The following is a 20,779-nucleotide window of genomic DNA, read 5'->3' on the forward strand; positions in this document are numbered from 1 at the left end:
TACAGAGAGAGCCATTGGGAGCGATTGCCTTTCTTCTTCCTGTGGGCATTATTCTCTGGATGTGACACTTGCTTCTGTCATTGTGCTGACATTCAGAGGTCATATCGATACTGAGGATTCTACAGAGACAAGAGTTAAATGGAACATGGACCTATAATGACATTTTGAGTATCTGAATCACCCAACCCAGAAGCCTACCTAGCCTGGACTACTAATTATTTCACAAAATATATTACCACATTATTTAGTACAGCTTGAGTTAATATTTCTGTTCCCTTCAGCCATCAGCGTGCATCCTCACTCTTATATATCCTAACTGCTATTATCGTCTCCAATAAACAATTTACCTCTTGTATCTTTTTGCCATGCAATGCTAATATTCTCATCCAGAAAGGCCAGTCTTCTTTTTGTAGTGTCAGTGACTTTTATACAATCCTCTTCCCTACTTAGCTCAGTGTGGCTCTATTTCTAAAACAGTTCTCGGTCCTTCTAGGCACCTTAGCTATTCCTCAACTCAATAAGAGTCCTGGCAGTGAGGAAGACACATGGCTGTTTATTGCCCAGTGGACTCTTATATCTTGGCTCCATGTTACCTTGGTAAATTCATTCAGTTTTTAAAATTAATTTATAAATTTACAATATGTATACAATAACTACAGGGGTAGACATACGTAAGGCTCTGAGGATACTACAGTTGACAAATGGAAAGATCCTTACTTGGAGGTTAGTGAGGATTTTTCTGGCCAATCATAGAAGAGTATGGGTTCTGAGGAAGTTTAAGAGAAGGCAAAGCATATCATTTGCTCTTGAATGATGTTGCCTCAGGAGGAACCAAGAGTTTTCTAATTATCCATGAATTTAGAAAGAATGGCTTAGGTGAGCAGTCATTTCTCTAGTTGAAGCTAAACTCATTTTCTTTTTCCTAAATTTTCTGGAGAAAGGAACACCTCTGCAGGATTAACGCTACCAAACCAATGCAGAAGCTGGAAACCAGCAGGAGGCAAGTATTGTTGGTGTTTGTAATGACTTAGATATAGGACAGGTGTTCCACCCAGCTAGTAATGCTTTGAGGTAAGCCACTGGTTCTCTCTGGGTATTACATCTGGCAGAGTGTAGAATTGGATGTTGTTGCCTAAGCTCCCTCCGACCTCTTGCCATATGAAATTTTATCATTATGGTTAATAATGTTTAGGATCAATCATGAGACAATGAACAAATGTCCCCAAAGTTCACCCTAGGCAAATATAAGGAGAGGATTTAATTGATAAGTATTTAGAGACATCATTTTTACTCATTAAGATGAAGAATACAGGAGTTTTATAAATTTGATCATTATTTTGGGTGTCAAAGTCCAGGTTTTAGGCAATGGTGACCAAAGAGCATAAGGAGTCTCAAAAAATCATTTACTTCTTTTCAGGCAGCTCACGAATCAGTGCTGATTGGCCATTTTCTTGATGCCGAAGAGTTTTCCCACCAGGCTTCAGGGAGAGAAATGGCTACAACCGGTAAGTACTTCGGTTATTGACCCATGGGTCTTAGACTTTCTCTGTGCTCAGTTCTGTATGTATCTTACTGTTATGAGCCTCTTGGGTGTGGGCGTTAAGAGATGGCATGAGTGCCATCTTCCCAAGTTCTGCTCATCAAGCCATGGGCACATATCCATTGACAGCAAGTCCATATAATGTATTGCTCCAACTGTGGACCCTCTGGAGAGTGAATAAGCACACTATCAATAATTACGCTGGGGAGTAGGGGTTACCTGGGGCTAGCTTGAACAAACGTGGTCTTGTACACACCCTATCCTTTAGAGCATCAGCTCTTGAGAAGATTGTATATAATATGGAGACACAGATACCTAACCAGGTCACCACTCCCAGCGAGTCACCATAGTTCCCACTAGTCAGCACAGCAGTTTCCAAATGCCTCTGCACTCCATCTCCCGCACTCCATGAGGTCTTTATAAATCCCATTAAACGTCTGATTCACTTGTTTTGTTTGAAACAACAAATGTCGAATGGCTAATTGCCTCACAGGAAGTCCTTTCAATTAGTCACTTTGCTAAAAGTTAAATAAATAAATAAATCGCCCCTGCTTTATCCCCTTTTCGATATAATTAATTCTAATCTTTTGCATTTTCATTTTCCCCGTGCTTAATTCCATCACTTAAAAGACACAAACAGAAGAGAACCCTTTTTGAAAAATTAGTGGAATAATTGTGCTCCTCATGCCATTCTGTGAAAAAGTTGTCGAAAAATACCACGACCCAATCTCAAACATTAAATGGTTTAGAAGTGAGACCTTCAAAACCCGATTGAAGGGATCACATTGAGAATTGTTTTTATCTTGGCTTCTATGCTTTCTGATGTGTTCTATCTCCCCAGCACAGCACTTTACTCTCGGAGAATATTAAGCATGGATTTCTAGTTAATTAGTCAATATGGATAGCAGCATTTTTATCTTTCCAACTCATTGTTTCTGGCATTCAAGGGTATCATAAATAAACTTCAGTTTTACAACAAATAATCTGACTATTGAGATAACGTGAAAAGTGTTTCAGCAATTGCCTCTACGCATACCAACCTTGTCACCACCATGGAGGAAGAAGATATTTTAGGGCATTTCAAGTCACCGAAGAAAAGGGTCCTGATTGTCCTGGCTCATAAAGCATAATTCGCAGAGTCTGCTTGATCTAAAAATTGTAAGTGCTTTTTATATCTATATGCTCTCCTTTCTAAGGGGGGCTACCACTCCCTGGTGGTAAGGTATTCATAGAGACATTACATATAGTAATTATAATAAAAATAGCACTCCACATTTGCATAGCAGATTATAATTTACAAAGTAGTTTTGCATATTCATTATCTCATATGACCCTCTTTACAACCATTAAAAAAGGGTTTTTGGCAGGGACTATTATGAGTTCATAATACCCTATTTTCTTTTCCTCCTGGGAAAACACAAGATATTTCCCAGTCTTCCTTGGAGTTAGGTATACCCATGCTCTGGCTAGTGAATGAGAAGAAGTGATATATGCTATTTTTAAGCCCAGTCTATTAAAAACTCCTGCCCATTCCTCTTATACTGATTTTCCACCATTAACTAGCTGGTTGCAAAGAGTCCAGATAAAGACTTTAACATTCTAGAGCTGGGATCAGAAAACTATAGCCAGTGTGTCAAAGCTGGCCTGCCACCTTTTATATATATAAAGTTTTATTGAAACTCAGCCACATGGATTTGTTTACCTATTGTCAATGGTTGCTTTTGAGCTACAATGTCAGAGTTGAGTAATTACGACTGTACAACATGTTTGCTTTCTGGCCTCTTACAGATAGTAAATGGATGACAGATCCACAAAACAGGAGAAACTTGAGTCCTTGAAGCACTGTGTAGAGGCTGCAGGCTAAATACTCATTCCAAATACCAAGCAGTTATATGAACAAGAAATAATCTTGTGTTGTGTTAAGTCACTAAGGTTTTAATGTGTTTATTTCAGTCACTATCCTACCGTTGTTAATATGATTGTCTTATATTAAATTTATTGATAAAGTAATTAAGCTCAGTGAAGGTAATTTACCTATTTAGACTCACAGAGCTTGAAACTAGTAGACACTCTAGAAGTTGAACAAACCTAAGTATTTTAATTCCAGGGCGAGTATATTTTTTCAATACATCTCAGATGTCACTACTGAACATATGATACCAGAAGCATATAACATGATACCATAAACTAAACTAAATACATAAATGCTTAAAGTATAGTAAGTCTTTCATGGTCAGAAGTAGTTAACATGGCTCTCAAACTATCCAATAAGATATAAAAAAACCATACTCTATACTGGAATGTTTCAATACCCTCATTTTATAGACTGGTAAGATTGGGGCTTTGTAAAGTCAGTTGATTTTCGAAAATAATGATACAGATTTTGATAATCGAATGATATAAGGTATTGTGAATAAAAATTAGGTCTTCAAATTATCTTCAGTACCACCTCGACAGAAAACGGACAAAAAACATCACAATAGAAATCAATGAAGAGAACATCCTTAGCATAAGAAGAAGACAATCAAGAAAATCTCTGGACCTACAACTACTGAATGTCTGGATTTCACCATTTCTGAAGAGGAAACTCTGGGATTTGAGATTTAGGGAGCATCTTGGTCATTTGTAGACAGACATGTCGAATTACTGTTACGTGGTAGGTACCTTCTGCTGGATAGATTCCTGCTAAAATCTAATGTCAACCATTATTTGACTCTGTCCATTTGGGTCTTACAACTCTCTTGTTCAGAGGAACTGAAAATTGATACTGGGAGGAAATTTTGGGGTGAGGAGTAATTAAGGCAATGGGTATAATGAAGCAGTGAAGACAGATTGTCAGAATGCTGTGTAGAGGTAGCAACAAAAATCCGAGACCAAATTATGCAATAACTTCCAGGGCTATAGAGGAGATAAGGCAGGCTACTTCAACACAAAACATTTGATGTTGCTAGTCTTTCTTATTGTACATCATATTAGCTTAAGCTAAATAAATGCTGGGGTTCCACATAGTAGAGTCGTAGCCAAATGATTATAGTTGAGTATTCTGAAATAGTAAAAATAATTATACTTTTATTTGATATTTTTGAATACTGTCAAAGGAGCTGCACTTCATCATCCATGACAGTGTTTCGTAAATTTCACCCCCCCTGTTCCTGTTATTCTACTTGCTTGCCACAGCATCTGGCCACATATCAAATTCTGTTTTCTTTCCTGTCTTTCAGTTTGCCATGAAATGCTTTTCCATATCCATTTCTTTGAGCTCTATTTTTTGGTTCCTATTCCCTTTTTCTTTGAGAACCTTGTAAAATGTTTCCTTAGTGGGTAGATGGGGGCTAGGTGGAACAAAGGAAAGTGAATACACACACACACACACACACACACACACACACACACACACGCTCATACATGAATTATCTTTGCTTTTGTTGTATAGGAAAGACAAGAATGGAAAGAAAATATTTTGGAATAAAAATGTAAGTAAATTATAAAATTTTTGTTTAAAACCAATATTAAGAAGTCATTAGCTTTATTAGATTGAGAAACAATAAGCCTCGATCATCTTTACTTTCAAGTACATGGCCTTTGCAGGGTTCATTGAAGGTTATATCAGGGTCGCTCGAATGCGCTTGTTAAACACCTAATGCTTTTTTATTTTTGTAAAATAATAGGGTGCTATGACTCATCCTTAGGTACAATCTAAACTGTCTACACACCCATCACCTATTCCTGACCACTCCATCAGCCTCCTGTATTCACTCTGGCATGGAGGCTTATTCTAGCCAAATGAACCAACTAAGAAAGAACATTTATTCAAGCCAGCCATGAACAAAGTAGCTCTGAACAAATGGTGTTGGAACTGCCTTGCTAGTGCCTACTGTCACAAAACGCTTGTGGGATAAATAAGATTAATATATCCTGAAAGTAATGTTTTTAGAAACCTTGGCCTTGACAGGCACATAAGTACTCATGAGAAAGTTGCATCATTGGAGGTAATCCAGTTTAATTAATTGATGTCTACAGTATCTAAGAGACCATGACACATTCAAGGTAAATGCAATGGTACATAACAAAAGCTACTTTTTCCCTTTTACCAGCCGTAAAGGGAATTAGGCTTGATTTGGGAACATAGTATGTTGAATCACATGTAAGTGAATCACATGTAAGTGGTTAAGTATCAGGAATTTCATGTGGTTCAGTCTAATGCGCATTTTCTCCTTGGTTGAAATAGTTTGTAAGATATTTAGTAGTGATATTTAAATGCTACATTTGAAATTCTAATTTAGTGAAGCAAGCACACTGCTAGAGGCTGAAGCCTAATCCGTTTATGTAATTCTTATTGTTTTACCTTGGAGAAGACATTCCACCTATATTTACCTCAGTTTTCTTTTTTGTGAGATGGAATTAAATATTTATAGGAACTATAGGCTATGAGGGAGGGATTAAATGCAGTAACCTGTGGGAAATGTGCCTGGCATAAAATCATAACACAAGTAAACCTTCCCAGAAATGTGCTTATTTAGGCTAAGACAGATGACTGCAACAGGGTCACATGCAGTTCAACAGAAAAAGGTGGACATCACATGTCATCAAGCAACAGGATCTGGAGGCTATTGAGCTAAGTTCAGTAAAACGAATACTTCAGGGTGTTTTCTATCTGCTAGGCATTGTGTTAAGGGCTGGGGATGGAGCCAAGGTCATTGCAAAGTGTCAGTCACTTTCTTTTTAGCTTCAAAAGGTACTTGCTGGAATTTTTACATGCACATGATTAATATGTAGGCACCAGGTATCCAGGAAGCACACTTAAGAAATATTAACGAATCCTGCTTGATTCGGTTTTAGAAAGAGTCATTGATTTAAATGGGGACAATTTTTTTCCCTCTCAAGGTTATGTTTGTGAAGTATTAGGCTACAAAGCATTGGCGTAATGTCATACATTTTACTCATTTATGCATTTCCCAGATGCGGCACCATGTGTGACCTTGCTCAGCTATCCAAACTGTAAAATAAAAGATTACCCAAACACTATCGGATATGTATAAGAAATTACTTTGCGAGTCACAGTTGATTTCTCAGTGCTTGTTTTCCTCTTTCAGCTGAGCTGACAATTTTTTTTCTTGGCCTGAAATCCCCTAGATGGCACTAGAGAATACTATATTTAAGTGGTTTATATAATACCTAAGTAGATGAAGGAAAGTAATTTTTATTTCTTTGCAAATAAACGTTAATAAGAAGTTGAACAGGATGGAATGTAATGTGCAAGGGTAGCGTTTATGGATTCTGTATTTAAAAGGTATACTAGGTGCTCCTTGAAAGTGAAAATTGGTCATTTTAGCTGTGGCTATTTCAGTATTGGTCTTTGGTATTTAATAAGAATAAAATTCATTTGGTGCAGACCAAAAGACTTGGAGAAACAGCAGAGATTCTGAGGGTGATTGTTGACCCAAATGATATTTATATCAAAGCTATATAACACCACAGTATCAGTATCTCACAGGATAGAAAGGAACGGGTACAATGGGGGCCCTGAACTCAAATGCGACAGGATATAAGGAGGTGAGATGAGTGAAGAGGACTAGATGCAAGATATCGGTACTTGGTGGCATCTGTGTCAGAACTACACAGGTATTAGGCACAGGTGCCAACCAAAATCAGCACACCTGCAAGTCCAGTGAGGCTCACAAGCTGTGACCTGACAATACTGCAAATCTAACCCTGAGAGATTTTAGGTTAGAAATCTAAGGCTGATTTAATGCGTGTTACCCAAGGTCACAGAGTCATTTAGTGATAATGTTAGGGCTCAAATTCCATTTCCCGGATTCTATTCTCTTCCCCTTTTAATTGTACCATGTTTGCCAAAGTTGTGTCCAGCACCTCACACCCTTCCCAGTGTTCTCTCCTGCCCCTCCTTTCAGAAGTCTAGCGTCCTTGTATCACATGACAGTTGGGTGCTCTGAGCTTCCGTAGTCCTAGCTCAAGAGGCTTAAGCAGTAAGGTGACTCTGTTTCTCCCTAATAGGAAACAGGTAGCATGGCTCCAGGGTTTGCTAATTGGCAGCTCAGTGATATCATCGGAAGCTCTGGATTTTTCCATATTAGCACTATGCCCTCTTTTCATTCTACATTTTTGTCCCCATTTTTGTCGCGGCTCCAGACATCACATACAGGCATAAACACATCCAGTGGTGAAAAGCAACAGTTCCCTTCTTGGCTCTCTTATAGCGTGAGGAAAGCTTTCTCAGAAATCTCCAGCAAACTTCACCTCATGTCTCATTGGCCAGAACTGGGTGACCCTGTCCACTAAACCAATGAGTACCAAGATGAAGGGACAACTCCTACTGTCTGACAGCTCTTAGCTGGGCAAGGTGCCCTTCTCCCAATGGAAGGATATGGAAATGTGCAAGGATGTTCTTGGTTTGCAAGGTGACTCAGTGCCTGTGTGAGGTGTTGAGCACCCAGGACACAGGACTGCAATATTTAGTGAGTCCCTAAGGACCAAGAATTATCTTAGCCAACAGGCAGTGTTATGTGGGTTGAGAAACACTGGAGCCCAATCAGGAGGTGCTGCGGGGCCACAGGGAAGGGGAAGGATCATGGACCCAATCAGGACTCTGGCAGCAGGAAGGGAGGCAGGTGTGAGCACTGAGTAAACCATTAACACCTACTTCTGCTCCTGATCCTGTCCTGTGTTACCACTTCCAGAATTATGCATGGGTAACAGAAGATCAAGTGCTCAAAGCAGCTCAGCCTCCCCAGGTCTTTTGGTAAAAGACTACAATAAAATAAAGTAATATAGTAATTATCAGGAGTTTACTTGGATAACATGAACGGGGAAAGAGCAATTATTCCACTCCAGATAAAATAAAAATAAAAGCAAATGTAGTTTGATTCTGAACAACACAAGGTTGAACTATGCAAATCCACACTGAGATTCCACTGAAATTTTTTTCAGTTAATACATACGATGCTGTAAATGTATCTTCTCCTCTTTAGATTTTCTTAATAATGTTTTTTTTTCGCCCCTTCTAGCTTACTTTATTGTAAGAGTACAGAATATAATACACATAACATACAAAAATGTATTAATCAACTGTTTATGTTATCAGTAAGGCTTCCAGTCAATAGCAGGCTATTAGAAGCTGAGTTTTTAGGATGCTGAAAGTTTCATGAGGGTTTTTGATGCTCCAACCCCTCACATTGTTTCAGGGTCAACTATAATGTTGATGAGAATAGATGGGTTTGTTGTCATTTTGATTTTTGCAGGGTGGGGGATTTGAGAGGCTGCTTGGAGCTAGAGAAGGGCAATGGATCTTTTCAGAGAATTAAAGGTGAGACATCAACATCATTTTATGGAAAGAACTCAGGCTTTGAAGCCATAGAGATATTGGTCACCAAATCCAGGCTTGTGAACTATATGATCTTGGGAAAGTCACGAAAGGTCTCTGAGCTACAATTATGCCTTTTGAAAGATAGTTAACAACAATATCTACCTGGCAAATTGTTGCCATAATCACATGAGGGAGCAGGGGCAAATTCCTAGCATAGTGCTCAGTGTGTCAAGTACCATCTCATTTGCCTGAACTTGACATTGTTATTTATTTACTCACCCTTTCTCCCTACTTAGAGTTGCAATATTTAGCAAAAAAAAAAAAAAAAAAAAAAAAAAAAAAAACAAAAAAAACAAAAAAAACAAAAAAAACCCCCAGAACTCCCAGTTAGTTAAATTTGCAAATCAGATAAAAGACAAAAAATTTGTTCGTATAAGTATGTCCCATGCACTTTGGGATATACTTATACTAACAAATTATCTGTTCTTCATCTGAACTTCAAATTTAATTGGGTGTCCTGCATTTCTTCTGGCAGCCCTCTCTCCTTCTGGTTTTCTCCAGCCAAAGAATAAATAAATGAAGCCTAAATTAAATATCGCACTCTCATGTACTTTAACCTTAGTGAGAACTTGGCTGACCGACGGACAGCACCTTCAAGTTCTTTTAGTGAACTTGAAGTCTCAGGAGAGCCCCCTGCCTTGGCTGAGACATGAGCAGCTTTCAAAAGCCATCTTTGTCTATCGAACTTTGTGGTTCTTCTTCCAGAGTGTTTTCTTCACAGTTGGCTGTTCTGCGTCTGCATAGATCTGCAGTAAATACTGTACTGCACTGCTGAAAAGGGAGGAAAAACATTACCATCTGCATCTACAGCTTGCAAATTACAGCTTGCAATCACCTGCTATTAAATAAAGACACTTTAACAATATTTTGGGTTTTAAATTAGCAATTTACATCACAAGACTCTGAAAATACTAGTCTTTTAATACTGCAATTTTCTTTCCTTTTAACCAGGCATCAACATGTATTGAAGTTTTTAAAAAAGCAATACAAAGTAATGTTTATTTAAACAATGGCCACCAATGGTATGAGACACACAGATGGAAATCCAGTAGTTCCTCACTCAGTGGGCAGCTTCATTAGGGGACCCTAATGAGGCCACAACTGTCTAATTTATATCATGGAGAAAATCTAGGCATTGCCTTTACAAAAATAAAAATAAAAAAAAATAACTGCTTGGCCACACAAGGCTAAGTGTCATATAAAAAAGTAGTCTCAAGCCGAGAATTAGAGGCAAAGTCTTTGTTCAAAAGACTTGAAGCAAAAAGGCTGAAAGGGAGAGACTTCAAGTGGGAGTATTTTCCTTTGTCACTTGACATCGGGCTGAATTGGAGGGGATTGGCATTTGTACAAAGCACGCTGGATGCAAAACGGGTTGGAAAGGGAGAAAGTTTAGGCAGCGTTGTGCCTCAAGGACACTACTTATTCAGACAGAGGGTTATATCTATATCCAAATATAGCAGTTTGTCTTCGAGTTCTTATTATTGGACCTCTACCTACCCCCCCCCCCGCCCTTTCTCCTGACATCTGAGTTAGGGACCGGGGAAAACACCAGGAGCTGGCACGCATTGCAGAGAGATAAATATATGCTTTTCAGTGTGAATCACTGGATGGCAAATTCCTTCTCACAAACAAAAAGCATTCTGGAGCATTTCGACTATTAGCAGGCAGCCTGCTTTCCTGTGTGTCCCTGGCTTTTCCAGGCATTCAGCTACTTTTGATGAACAGTTGCTTCTCACAGCTCTCCCAGATTCGGGCCTGCTTTTAAAACTGTTTTTTTTTTTTTTTTTTTTTTAATCCTAAGGGGGAATAAAAGAACCCTTCATCTGTCTTTGTTGTTCATGACTTGCCATTTTTGCATTTTTTTTTTTTAATAACTCAGGACACCCTGCCTGAATCTTATATTATTTCCTCTTTACGGTGTACTAAAGTTCGATTCTGACACATGGTATGTGCTCAATAAATGTTAGATATTATTATTTTTAGTATTAGTAAAGGTTTAATCTTGTGACATACAAAATTCTAGTTTGGAAGAGAAAGCGTTTTTGAGAAAGATGTCCAGTTTAGATTTCAGCTCATTCCGCGAGCATGCAGTGGGTGACTGGGCTAGCCGCGTGGAAGCCTTAGATCCTTCTCAGGTTCCATTAATTATGCTGTTCAGCTTCACAGGTTCAGTCATGAGTCAAACCCGACACAGCACCGGTAGAGCCAGCTTGTGGCTGTTAGTGATTTACTTGGGAAAGCGGCAAATTGAATGACTCTTAGACTTTTTCAGTCCTCCTAGGCTTATTGGTCACCTCTGATGCCATTTATCACTGTATCTTGTTATCTCTGCTGAAGTCTAATGTTAGTCCCTCTGTTTAAGGATCAAATTGGTTTCAATCTAATCTCCTAAATAGAATTCAGATGATTTGGGGTCCAGCTCAACTGTTTCCTGGCCAGAGGGCTTTGTTCAGCTCCTCTTATTAGGTGCTATTTATAGTACCAATTGCTGATAGAATCAGGGGATAATAGATTTTTATTTCATGTTCATTAAATACACATTCTTTTTAAAGGCTTTTAGAAACTAAATGTACAACTTATCACCAAAGCGTAACACTGGAGTTGTTCTCATTTGTTTAAATGCAATCTGCCAAGAATCACATTCTTCTTTTCAAAGTACGTACACATCCTCGAGTGACATAAAAGCCCTCGAATGGTTATTGCTAGATGTTCTGGATTCATGACCTATTAAATGTCTTTTAGTGAATATTCTAACTATAGAACTTAGTCGACATTGTCTGAAACAAAACACTCATCGGCATCATTGGATGGTTAGACTTTGAATGTTTTCTCAGTGGTGCATGTTGTCATTACATGTGTGTTGGTCAGAGAGGCCTCCCATGGTACGAAGAACACAGTCAATGCTCACATTTTTCCCTGAGTGGTTCCACAGGGTCTGGAGTGAGGGTAAAGTAAGAGTTCTGAAAGCCCTCTGCGAACTGTACAATGCTATTTTTCTTTAAGTGGTTCAAATTACATAATGAAAGTCAATCTTAGCATCGATGTCAAGGCCTAAAACCAACACCTAATTTTACTAGTCTTATAGCTATTAATTTGTAATATAAGTCTGTAATATACACACACACGCGCGTGTGTGTGTGTGTGTGTGTGTGTGTGTGTGTGCAGGAGCACCTGCATACATGTATAACCAGGTTTGTTTTAAATGCTATTGAATTTTTCTCATAAATAACATTTTCCAAAGTGCCTATTATAATTTCTTTCCAATTACGAGACTGCTAATTTCTTGTATCTGTTTCCACGAGATTTTCTCAAATCATTTTGAGGAAGAGGGAGAGAGAGAGAGAGACAGAGACAGAGACAGAGACAGAGACAGAGACAGAGACAGAGACAGAGAAACAGAGAGAGAGAGAAAGAGAGAGAGAAGAAATTTAGTGAGAGAGTAATATACCAATCTTTATTAAGACTTCAAAACATTTGTATGTACACTTCCTTAAAACACAATAGTTCCTTAAAACATAATAGTTCACTGGTCTTGACATTTTACAAATCTTTAGACACTTGTTATCATTCCTCATATCCTTGTTTATAGTCTCTCAGCTGGAGAAAAATGGTTTACCTGTTTTAACTATCTTTAAGCTTGTAGCTAATTAAGCAAAAATAATGTCAGGTAATAGGGTTTGCCATTGAGTTTATACTTTAAAAAGCCTCTCACGATCTACCATTCACTCAGGTTTTACATAATGAATTTGGCACTTTAGCTGAGAAAAGCACATTTAAAAGCCATGGTAAATGGGAAGATGCGGAATGTTTCAATTTTCAGTCCTTAGTTTTACTAATGCCATAACAGTGTTAGCCCATCTCTTGTCTACGAGAAGCCAAATTGATCGGTTTTTCTTTCACCTTTTAAAAATGTCCTCTTTGCCTCCTCTTCTGGGGCTGGTAATGATCACAGAACCATAGAATTTCAATCATAGAAGGTATTTTAAATGTCATAAAAATCCAATAGTTCATCCCATGCTTGAATCTTTTATAACACTTTCCCACAAAAGAACTAGCCAGGCTCCTCTTGAATTCCTTTAGCCATGGGACACTCAGTACCTGTCAAGGGAGTCCGTTCCAGTTCAAAGCAGCACTCATGGTCAGAAAACTATTTGTTATGCTGAGAAGAAATTCTCCTGTTGAGTTTTGCTCTGTTCTCAGTGGATAGACAAAAAAAACGTGCAATCCTTTTTATTTCCTACATGTCTGAAGACAGCTATGTCTCCTGCATGTTTCTCCATGCCAAACATTAGGGATAATACAAGTTCTTACATGATGAGACTTTGGTTCAAGATATCCTGAATCCGTTGGCTGCCAACATGCCATAAGTAGTTGGCTGGTAAGAATAATGATGAAAACAAAAGCCATCGTACTGAGCTTTGAAGAGGTTCCAGACATCTAAAAATATTACCTCTAATACCCACTGTGATCTGAGTTGCGTATTGTCATTCTCATTCGATAGATAAGGAAACGAAGGGTAAAGAGAAGTCGAGTAGCTTTCCTAAGGCTGCGCATCTAGTAGTTGGCAAAGCCAGAATTTGAACTAATGCCTGTACTGACTCTAGTGCATGTTCTTAACCCTGCATTCTAACCCCCTTTATGATATGTGACGACGATACCCTCCCTGCCCCAGGAAGTAAGCTGAATGCTCCTGCTGGTTAGAGCAATTCCGAGTTTTACTTTCTAGAAGTGATGCCAAACCAAAGAGCTGGTAGCACCAGGCCAGCCAGAGAAAGGAGGGAAAACAAAGGACCTAGATGACTAATTGGATGGATTATGAACCTGGGAATAACTGAAAGGGTGTGTGTCTGGCAGGTGGGGAGACAAACCCTATATATGTATGTAGTGGCTGAAGTGGGAAGTCGGCAGGTAAAAAGCACAGTGATGTGGATGCTGTGGCACAAATTCTCAGTTTAGGCTCCAGCCAGAAATTCAGCTCTGAAAAGCACATTCTCTGGCAGCATTTTTAGGGGCACGGCTGCAGTGCGTTGTATGTCTGCCCATCATTTCTGCAAGGAGGACAATAAAGGCTGGGGGTTGGGGTGAGAGGCAAACGCCAGAACTCAATGTCTTGCCTGCCTGTCAGTTTGCTGGACTCCTCAATGGATGGCAGCCATCAGTCTTTTAATGTGGGGGGAAGATGTGGCTGTGAAGAAATAGTCATTGAAACTAGGCATATTCATTTTCTTGAGAAAACTATATCTGTGCCTCCCATTGAAAGGTATAGTGTTCTCAGGAAAACAGAGACTTGAAAGTGGCAAAGGAAACCTTACATTCATAAATATCTTTAGCAAACAACAAGAGTTGATTAGAGATAAAAAAAAAAAAAAAAAAGGAAAGCCTTGGTATCTTTTGCTTATTTCTTAATGACTCAAGTAGACCACTAAATTAGGGGATATGATTGCTAAATGGACTTAGGAGATTGTTTAGTTAAAACATCTCATTTTATATATGGGGAAACTGAGGTCCAGAGATGAGAAGCATCTCATCCAATGGTATGCATCCAGACAGGGACTGAGAAGAGGGTTTGATCTAGGTCTATTGATTCCAAGACCAGGACCCTTTTTACTATATTTTCTCACACTTAATAGCCCTTCGGTGAAGCAAATAATAACTTTTCCATGGAAAGCACTGATACAATGAACAGTTGCAAGATAGAAGCTTGCACTAGAAGCTTGCTGCGTGACACGATGCAAAGTTCAGTGTTCGATGCTTCTTTGTTGGGGATGTCGCTGAAAGTACTGGGGGCGGAGGGATTTTGGGCAACATTATTTCAACTAGCATCATGGTTTCCTGTATCTTATGAAACCATTTTAGGGTGAATCTGGTTTTACTCAGTGTCGGAACTTTGAAATCAGAATCATGGGGTTGAGGTGGGGATTTATTCATTAAAAAGGCAGGTTCTTAGGCTTATCAGCAGACAATCCACACTAGCATTCTGGAAAAGTGGAGTCTGCAAATTCAGATTTGACAAATGTCCCAGGTAAACTCATGCATACCAAAGTTGGAGAAATAGCTATGCTGTCTATAAGGGTATTAGTTTCCTATTGCTGCTGTAATAAATTACCACAAATTTAGTGACTTAAAATAACTCATATTCATTATCCTATAGCATGAGGGTCAGAAGTCTGAAGTGGAGATGAAATGAAAAATGGGTTTCACTGGACAAAATCAAGGTTCTAGTAGAGCACCATTCCTTCTGGAGGCTCCAGGGGAAATCTGTTTCTTTGCCTGTCCAGCAAGAGCTCTGGAATCTTTTCCTCTTCTTGTAAGGGCCCCCTCCCTATCAGATTAGGGCCCCACCCTTATGTCCTTGTTTAACCTTTATCACTGCTTTAAAGGCCCTATTTCGAATACAGTCATAGAGAAGACTAAGTGTTCAACATATGAAGTTTTGGAGGGCACAGTTCAGTCCATAATCTGTCCCTAAGGCATCACAAGTATTTCATGATTCCTGCAAGATCCTGGCCATTTCATTACAAAAGATGGTTCATGTAATTATGACCAGGGGAGGAAGCAGAAGCGTGAACAGGTTTTTAAAACTCATATCTTATTCTTTGTTTAGAGAGATTAGTCATATTTGCTCCTCTGCAAACTTCCTACTAGATAACAGAAAAATCCTGTCTTTAAGACTCCTTCAAAGTCAAGAAAAGCTGCAACCAGAGGGAATCATCATCCATCATTCAGATACCTTCCCTCTTAGGAAGCAGTAATCATATCACACCCACAATACTGGCTGCTGATGATTTTTTCTCTCCTCTCCTCAGATGAGTAGGGTAGGGATAGGGTCCTTTGTTGCTTGGAATTTTGAAATTAAAAAGAGAACTGATTAAGAGTGGTCTTAAGGAATCAGTGAGGCTGATATTGATCATTATTAATATCATCTTTGTGTAAGAGCTCCTTTGATATTTATCTCCTAGAGTTCTCAGTGAAGTGGGGCAGGTGAGCTGGAACAGGCACAGGAAACTCTCTACCATAGTGCAGGCACGACTCTTGCAAAAAGAGAGAGGGGAGAATGAATGGTTAAGAAGAAGGAGTTTCAGACTGCCGTGCAGCTCTGGGAGTCTTGGCCAGGCTGACGAGTCTCAGGGCAGAGACTGCCCATCAGTGAAGCTGCATTGGGCAGGGATTGTCCAGTTCTAGTCCCCTTGCTGCGCTCAGTCAGTAACAGAGAGGCAACCCCCACCTCCCAAGAGAACATGGCCAAGACAGAAACGCTGTAGCATGGCTACAGGTCTGGCAGCTGTAGGCTGTTCCCTACCTATGCTCCTCATAACAGGTTCAATTGAAGGGAGATCTGAGAGTTACGCCTTGATGGACAACTTAGGAGTCTTTCATGTTCTACATTATAAAAAGAACCAAGTGATTAATTACAGCATGGCAATGGGAAGGCACCTACTTGGATCTCTGGCCAGAAATTTCCAAAATAATTCTTTTTTTCTATCTATCTATCTATCTATCTATCTATCTATCTATCTATCTATCTATCTATCATCTATCTACCTATATCATCTATTGTCGTCGTCATCACCATCTATCATCTACCATCATCATTATCATCTATCATCTATCATCTACCTATCTATCTATCATCTATCTATCATCTCTATCTATCTATATCATCTCCCTACCTACCTGACATCTATCTCCTACATTTAAGTAGTTATCTGTTGTAAGGAGGAGACCAAACACTATGCTTGGATAGAAACAGAAGTGGCTTTTTATTAATCTAAAAATCTGTTTTCCAGTGTGAATTTTGCTAGTCTCCAAGGAAATTTATCACAACAAAGAACTAAAGGGATTTACCTGACTAATTAATTTACCTATTAATGTAAATAGTCTTTACATTAAACTATTTGTAAATCATTTGCATTAAAAAATAAAAGCAATTTTTTGGGGGTAAACTTCCTGTTCAAACTTTTCTATTTTAAAATCTCTTTCCCTTTGTCTATTTGCATAAGCCTCTAAACTTGTCCACCTCACTACTAAAAATAGAACACACAAAGGGAATGAAACCAAATCTATTGCTGACCTCTTTGACTCCAAGCAAACAAACAAATGAACATCTCTGTTTCATCTCTGTACCTTTAGAATTTAGGGACAAATTGGCAAAATATGAAATAATATATAAACGCTTGTTGAATAAATTAATGAATAGATGAATGGATAAATAAAAAAATAAACATTTGATAGTATGTTTTTAGAGTGGGGGAAAAGAAGTGAATTAAAAGGAGAAATAATTAAATTTGTAAATTCAAAAAAATGTCATCTCCAAAAGTGGAGGAAATCATGGGTTGATTTCTGGTGGTAATATGATTGATTTCATAATCTGCACATCTCAGCTCAATACTCTGAGAAAGAACCAAAAGAAGCATCCCCCAAAAGTGGTCAAGAAAAGGCTGGTTTAATTTGGTTGGGTCTTATAAGAAATTTGGAAAGCAGATGAGGATTGGAGTCTGACTTTGCAACCGACCAGGTTTATCCCCTGAACAACTCACCTCACTTCCTTACTCAGTTTTCTCATCCTCTTGGTGAGATTAAATAGTCTCCAAATCCCCCAGCAGTCTAGCAACTGTGGAATGAATTGATGAGCTTAGCCCTTGTTTAGGTGGGCTGTGGGAGAGCCCTGGAGATTATACCTGGGCCTTGCTATAAAGTAAGGAGCCAGCTAAGAATAATGTGGACAAAAGAGACAATTGAAGACCTACTTGAGGAAATATTGCAAAAAGCTGCCTAGAGAATCTCAAAGTGATTTTCAAATAACACCCAAGTATTCCCAGGGATGCTTGGGGCAAGACAATGCTCTGCTATTTCAAAAAAGAAAATATATGTTCTGTGAACTTGAATATAGTCAAGGACATATATTGTAATTGTGTGCCAAACCAGTCTTGTCAGAATAAGGTACTTTCTGGGAACAATTCTTTTCTAGAACAAAGCTCTGTGAGGTATGCAGGAGCATGTAGTACTTTGAATATTATCTTTATGCTAATGTAAGGGATTTTTTTGTGTGCAAGTTTTAACAGAATTAAGTTCAGATATTATGAATATTATGCACGGTAATGGAAATCTTTAAAAGTCATGTATTACCTTGTGTTTTGGATATTATGATGACTTTACCAATTTATTACAAACCTCATTTATTCACCAATGTGATCAGGAAGAAATCTTCCTGACTTATTATTTTTTTCACCATTGATTAGGTGCTGGGTGACAAAGTCGAATAAGACAGGTTTCTACATATAGCTGTGAAGAATGTAAGTCTAAAGCAGCTGCATTTAAATAAAAACATAACCAGTCATTCAAAAGTTTATGTACTCTGGAGAACTGGAGTGATCAACCAGAGCTTTTGAACTCTTTAGCAGCCACGCTTAGTGTCACAGAAATCCCAGGGAATAAATAAAATTACTGCTCTTTTTAGTCTTTTAGGTGTTTTTAAAAGAACAAGTTCTACCTACAAGAGCACACAGTCATGAATCATGAAGTAAGAAGAAAGACAGAGATCACATTTCATTATTTATTCTGTGGACATTTCTTTCTTGACTTAAATTAGGGTCAAATTATCTTTGCAAATGACTGACTCATTTATAGAATTCTAGTCCACTGAGCACAGGCTTTCAGGATTGAAAGCCAGGATTGTTTCTACCTTTCAGTCTAATCTTTTAAAGATTCTGCTCACAGATCTGAAGACTAGCTCTCATGTTAACTTGACCTCTCGAGGTTGTCAATTTGGATCACTCCTTGGAGATCTATTTTTCCTCGCTTCTATGACTTCTCCTGATTCTTCTTTGCCTCCTCGATCCTTCCTTTTCAATATTTCTGGGGGATTTTTCTTTTTTTTTTTTTGTTTTGAAAACAAAAAAGGAGTCTTCCCATCTAGACTCCTTTTTTGTTTTCAAATCCGAATTAGTTTTCTGCTGTTGTCATCAAATGACCACAAACTTAGTGGCTTCAAACAACATAAGTATATTATTTTAGAGTTCTCTAGGGTACAAGTTAGACATAGGTCTCACTAGGTTTCACCAGGCTAAGATCAAGGTGTCAGTAGGACTGCGTCTCTTCCTGAAATCTCTAGAAGATAATCCATTTCCTTACTCATTCAGTTTTTGACAGAATTCAATTCCTTTTGATTGTAGGACTGAAATCTTTGGTTCCTTGCTGGTTATTGGCTGAGGACCCTACCCAGCTTCTAGAAGCCACTGTGGCTCATGACTTCTGCCTCCATCTTCAAAGCCAGACATGGAGGATTGAATCCCTCTCACACTTCTAATCTCTCCTCCTTCCATTTTGTCTCTCTCTCTGACCATAGCTAGGAAGCTAAGAAGCTTCCATTCTTTTAAGGTCTCATGCAATTAGATTGGGCCCACTTGAATAATCCAGTATACTCTCCCCATTTTAAGGTCTATAGCCTTATGAACACCAGCAAGGTCCCTTTTGCCATGGAAGGCAATGTATTCTCAGGTTATGGAGATTAAGGTGTAGACATCTTTGGAGAGCTATTATTCTGTCTTCCACAAAGTCTAAACTCTAATTTGTTATTAGATTCTATAGACTGTAACTTTGTCCTGCTTTCTTATCAAAACTCTACTGTATATATCAAAGTCTGCTACTTGTATTAAATGACTTCAGGTATCATCTTGATGTTCCTGCTTTGTTACATCTCTGCAATTTACCGCAAATGTTATTGAGTCCCTTCTCCACTAGAAAACTTTCAATGGCTTCCACTACCTACAGGATAAAGTTCAAAACCCTTATCAATGTCTGAAGATTCTGATTATTTTTCTCCTTACCTTTCCCTGTGGCTCTCCTCCACTCCACCTATTTCTTATTCCATGTCTTTTATCCAGGCTGTGCCATGTCAGTGCCTTGATTTACATTTTTTCTTTTCATGTGGAACATATCTCTTTTCACCTGTTCATTGAATGTCTTCTAATTTAAATACTCTCTGAACTTGCTTCTGCCTTGTCTTTGACTGCCATCTCCATACCAATGTACTGGTTGCTCATAGAACACAGACTTCTGCCTCAGCCATAACATCTTTCCACTCTACTGTCCTGTTTTTTTTCTTCGTCTCTCTCTTGCTATTTATCTGTAAAGTCACAGAGCATAAGAACTTGAACTTATTCAATTTTGTATTCCCATTTTCTAGGAGAGTGCCTGGAAAATATTTGATGCCCAATATATATTTTTGAATAAATGACTAAATGAGTGAATGAATAAAACATTTTTACCCTTAAGAACTAAATATTTTTTATAAAAATAAATTTTAAAATATTCGTTTATAGTTTACAATTTATTTAGCACTTATACCCACTAGGTATCTGATCTATGTATGACAATTGGGTCATCATATTTGTGACCTACAGGTAAACAAACATATTGAACTGTATTTTCTTCCGAATGCTTAACTCTGAGTTTTGTACTTAGAAGGCACTCAATAAATGACTGTTAAATTGAATTACTGCCTTGCTTCATTGACAGGAAGGAAACATTAGTTGAAGGAGCTGGAATTATGGAACACTGTATCTCCTTCATCTTTATCATCCTAAGGATCTAGTTTTCTGAGTTTAGAGGGGCAGGTTCTTGGAATATGAAAAGCTTATATTTTTATGGATTTGATTTCTGGATTCTAGTCCTGCCTCAGGCACAAGTTGGTTATGTACATGACTTTAGTGATCGCATGTCATTGTTCTCAAAATGTTTTACTATTTGTAAAGTAAGGGTTTTAATTATGTGATTTTAAAAACCCCATCAAATTTTCTGCCCTTTAATAAGAATTTTTTGATCATGATTTTGTGATTGTGATTGGGTTAGGGGCT

General features: G+C 38.3%; 1 long non-coding RNA gene across 1 annotated transcript in view; it reads left to right on the forward strand.

Moving 5' to 3' along the window:
- LOC107520779 overlaps positions 1 to 20,779 on the forward strand; it is a 113,830-nt gene that overhangs the window by 81,391 nt on the left and 11,660 nt on the right. The window contains exon 2 of the long non-coding RNA XR_001599403.2: positions 1,418 to 1,505. This is a non-coding gene — a long non-coding RNA (uncharacterized LOC107520779). The remainder of the gene's footprint in view (positions 1 to 1,417; positions 1,506 to 20,779) is intronic.

Source organism: Rousettus aegyptiacus, unplaced genomic scaffold (assembly GCF_014176215.1).
Source record: "Rousettus aegyptiacus isolate mRouAeg1 unplaced genomic scaffold, mRouAeg1.p scaffold_m13_p_10, whole genome shotgun sequence".
In the NCBI taxonomy this organism is placed as follows: Eukaryota; Metazoa; Chordata; class Mammalia; order Chiroptera; family Pteropodidae; genus Rousettus; species Rousettus aegyptiacus.